The following is a 4,940-nucleotide window of genomic DNA, read 5'->3' on the forward strand; positions in this document are numbered from 1 at the left end:
CATTGCAAAATTGAGGAGAGAGCCCGAACAGCGCGAGCCCAAGCGTTATATCGACGCCTTGGTGGCCCGCGCTTTTTTCACGTCTCAATGTTTTCATTCAGCGCACCACCGTACTTTTCGAATAGTTCAAAACTGTTTACTTTACTAAAAACATATGAAATGTTACCTGGTATCTAAAAGTACGCATGAATAATATAACATAAACACATTCCATGTTGCATTACTGTCAGTTATTCACGGGTTGCATAAGCAGACATCTAGCAACCCTGCTTGTCACTCCGACCGAATTCGTTGAGTACGCGTTGCATGTGAAGGCACTGACCGAAAATCGCACTGCGGCGTCACCGACAAGGACGACTATTTTAGTTCTAGTCTCAGCATGTGAAAAGTGTCTGAATCGCCCTTAACCAGCTCCGCAGCCGGGGCAGCGCGTTGCTGTAGTTGCACGTGCTCCTGGCGCCATCTTCCGCGACCTCCCGATAACTTATTTGCTCTCATCGCTCCTCCTCCAATGCAACCTCAGTGCGGCGGCAATCAGAACGCCGGATCGGTGGCGGCAGATCTCGATATGTGCACCGCCCGAGCCGAAACGCATATCTCTCGCCGTTCGCCACAGCGAACCGCCTGCCTACATAAATGGTTTATTCTCTGCCGGTTCATTCTGAGCCATGAGCTAGGCAACAGGTGCAAGTCTTTCGTCCGCCGCTGCTGCTAAACGAGCTGCCAGAGCAGAGGCTCAGAGCCGTCGCCAGAGAATCCAGAGCTGCGTGCCGCCGGATCAAAAGCTTATTGTCGCCCCCGTCGAATTAGTTGCCTCAATCTATCGAAAAGCTGAACCAGCTGATGAGCTATGCTCAAATTTCAGATTAGGAAGTAAAGTAATCGTCGGCAATTTTTTTTTTTACGGAAGAGCGTTTAAAATTTCTCAATGATTTTTGTAATCTTTCAAAATCGCCTTCCTGCTGCCGATCACTGAATCTGCTTCTGCAAGAGCCTTTTCAGATTCTCTTGAACTCTGGCGTAATTCTCAACAAGCTCTTGTGTTCCATGCAAAAGCATCGATGTTTGGGCCAGTTGGTATTGATCCATCTTGAAAACGTAGCAGCACGAAAAAACGGGGACAAAATAGACACACGTACGTGTGTCTATTTTGTCTCCGTATATGTCCGCAGCATATGTCATGTCGTTCTTGTGTTCCAGGCTCCAGCGACTGCTGACGCTCATCGGCTTTGCTGCATTCGCCCGCGCAATGAGGGTGAAGGTACCAGATTTCTAAAAGCACAGTTCCGCAAGGGCTCTCGTTCGGACGCCTCGCCGACACATTGACGTTGTCCGCTTTAAGGACCACAGGTGGTCAGAATATTCATCACCCGGGTGATTGCTGACTCGTACCGCTTCCGCCTTGCTCTCTCCTTGACGCACAGACGGGACGCCAAACGAGCGCGAAGTCACAACGGCCTTCAGTTGTTGTGGTAGTTGTCGCAAAGAACGCACAGTAGGTGACGCGAGGAGGCGCTTGGGGCGACAGCCATGTTTTGCAATATATTCCAGAATCTCACACTATTTTCATTCGTTCGAGATGCCAGCACTTTAGGTGTTAATCCAATCTAGTTTCTCGCAGGTGGTTCACTTTGATCTGTGAACACCGTTTTGTAGAAAGAAAATCGTCTCATATTTTGTGACACTGACTTCCGTGAGCCAGTTTTTATTAATCCTCTTCCATGAAAATGTAGCTTTACCCGATTAAAACTTACCTAATTATAGCCTTTACTAATACTTTTATCAAATTTTATTGAGCCAGTCATTCCTCTGGGTTACCCCATTTATCAAGAAGCATGAAGGCATAAAATTGGCTCTGAGATGTACACAAATAAAAAGTACGGGCCTCGTTAACGGAGCGAAAGCCGTGCATCTGTGAGGGCACATAATTTACAGTGAATAAATTTGATGCGCCCGCAGATAGGTTGCGCGAAGAAAATGCAAACGGCACGTAAATTGGAAAGGAGTTGTAAGATGGGGAGCGGAGATTCCTCAAACAATCCAGTTTGGCGGCGTTGGGGAGGACTCCTGTTGGCTCCCTTTGTAGAATCACGCTTGCCTTTAAACTTTACTAAAAACTGGATGGTGGTAACATCGTGTCAGGGTTTCTCCTTATAATAGGGTGAAAAACAATAAAGAAAAGGCGAAGAAATCGCTGTCTGCCGTTTAAAAATGGCAGGCGTGAAAGCGAGGCGGTAGGCAGTCGACGAGCGGTTTGGGGAGAATTTATAATCGACGACTTCGAGGATGAATACTCTTGCACTAGTTTGATGATGATGATGATGATGAATTTTTATGTTGCAAGGGCATCTGTGGCCAAAGGCTGCCATGGCACAAGGTGTTCTCGCCTGCTCAAGGTGGGGTAGAAGACCCATTTCAACAATAATGTCACCCTAAAGAAGCCGAGCACTAGGCCATAGGAAAGCTTGTACCCACTGTATCGCCGGTGGATACCCAGCGGCGCTGGGGATCGAACACTGCGCCTCTCGCATGCGAGGTGAATGCTGAAACAACTAGGCCTCCGCTGGGTTGCACAAGCGCATTGCAAACGGGCCGGCGCAGTTACTGCATTTAGGAGAACGCAAAGTTGAGCAAATTGGTTGATATTCATAGCTGAAAAAAGCGCGAAAGGGACGAAAAAAAAATGACAAGGACTGACGCTAACTCGCAGCTGAAATTTATTTGAGAAAGGTGTTCCTATCTATGCGCGTACTTTTCTCAAATAAGCGGCAGCTGCAAGTTAGCGCTTGTCCCTCGTTTCCTTCGTTCTTGTGTTCACTTTCGCGATTTTTTCAATACCGCATTCAGCACAACAGGTGCTGAACACATTCCACCAAAGTGCTACCTGATGAAAAAAAACACACATACAAATATGAAGATCTCGAACGATAACCTATAATGCACAAAAATATTTGGTCCGAACACATTTAATTTCAGCGGTTTCACTTAGCAAGTGGGAATGGAAAGAAATATGTGAGAACTTAATAATAGTGCTCTCTTCATCACGTGACATACCATGCATTACCAACTTAAGCGTGGATTTCAATATACGGGATACATTCTTTCTCTAAATAGGCTGAGCAAAATAAAAGCAGCATATACCACAGCGCACAGCAGTGTGGGCGGAGGCGTGCATAATTTCCTTACCCTATCAAAAAATCCAACAGGTCATCGGCCTGTTGGCTATAGGTAAGTTTGGACCTTGCTGATCCTAATTGGGTGATTGGCCGTTGATGTTCGCCTACTGGTGCCTGCCTACTCGCGCTGGCCTTTTGGCGTTTGCCTACTGATGTTGGCCTACTGGTGTTGGTGTTGCGCTATTGATGTTGACCGGCTGGATTACACGCTTGACTGCCTGTTGGTCCATGAGCATGGAGCTGCGGCTCTTCCTAAACATGTGACCTTCACGTTCACATCATTTCAACGCTCAATCAAGTCTTTTCTGTGCACAAGATTGAAAACCCTTTTCTTCATTCTCAAGTTTTTAAACACTTTAAATGAAAGTTCGAACGTTTACTGAGAGTGATTGTCCACTGAAGACTCAGAAAAGGTCTTCTTGATTGTGGTCCTGCAACCAATTTGGATGCAGGACCCCAAGTTACTACACACTGCTTTCATCATTTTCAAGAACTGATCCGTACTTGTGTTTCGCAACTAAACGCGAAAGCGACCTGTAGAAAAAAAGAAAGCGCCCCTATACCGCCCCTAACCAACCGAGAGTAATGTTTTGTACTCGTGAACCAGGTCTATTCGGGGCACGACGACCACTGGCGTTTCATATGTTGAACTATTATCGCGATCAAAAGATAATAAGACGTTCGTTATCAGAAAAGCGTTTAATGTAGCTCTGCCCTGCGACCCAGTCAAGTGGTAATTCTACCAGCGAATGGGGCATGCCGTATAGTGACACATGCCTCATATAACACATTTCAGACGTCTGGATTATGTGACATATATTTTTCCCTCTCTTCCATCTCCTAAACTTGTGATCGCGGTAGTACACAAGTGCGAGGAAGTGCTTCTATTCTGATAGCATATTCTCCTCGAGTACATTACTTGAACATACGACAGACAGACCTTATTTACAAGTACAAAAAATTTTTTCTGAGAGAACCACCTGTGTTTCGGCCAGTTGGGGTTCACATACAGGCTGTTTAACTTAAGACTTTACACCCCCAGCAGCACTGGCCGATAACCTCTCATTGGACACGTCTTGGAATCTTCTCGGTGGCCATCATACTTGGCCAGCACTCTGCTTCCTTGATAGGAAATAACTCGGATACTGTGCGAAATGGAAAATGTAAATAGGACGACCATTGGTCATATTGCTTGGCAACTCTTTGGGAACCGTGCACGATCCGTTCCATTCGTTGAACACGTAACATACCCCGATAAATATAAATGTTTGCTGTGAGGGCCTGCCTGTCCGCGTCGTTTTTATTTCGTCGCCCCTTTCGCGCACGTTCTTCCGGCACGTGCTTCGTTTTCATCGTTCGTGCGCGAGGCCTGCGAAGAACGCCGACGAAAGCAATAGTTTTCCTAAAAAAAAATCAGTCCTAATGTGTAAACCATATGTATAAGAGCGAACACTGGAAGCAAACGAAACATCCACGTATTTCCTACGGATAATTGTAATTTGTGCATCTAAAGTTCGCCTATAAAGAAGTTTGTTGTCAGCATGATTTTGTATCCCTCTTCCGGGTGCGCCGCACGCGTTACTTCTATCATCATGGTATGCCGCAGTGCTGCAGTCTTCAGTAGCTTTGTTGTTGCATTCGTCCTCGCGTTAATCTGCAAAGTTTTGCGACAACGTTTTGCGACTGTCCTACTGTGGTACTTCAACTGCTCACAATGTGCCTCCGACGACTGACATATATCTCGCGGCTGTTAAGCCGGGTCAC

The sequence above is a fragment of the Amblyomma mixtum genome, chromosome 10, assembly GCF_055824585.1.
Source record: "Amblyomma mixtum isolate Tamu chromosome 10, ASM5582458v1, whole genome shotgun sequence".
Taxonomy (NCBI): Eukaryota; Metazoa; Arthropoda; class Arachnida; order Ixodida; family Ixodidae; genus Amblyomma; species Amblyomma mixtum.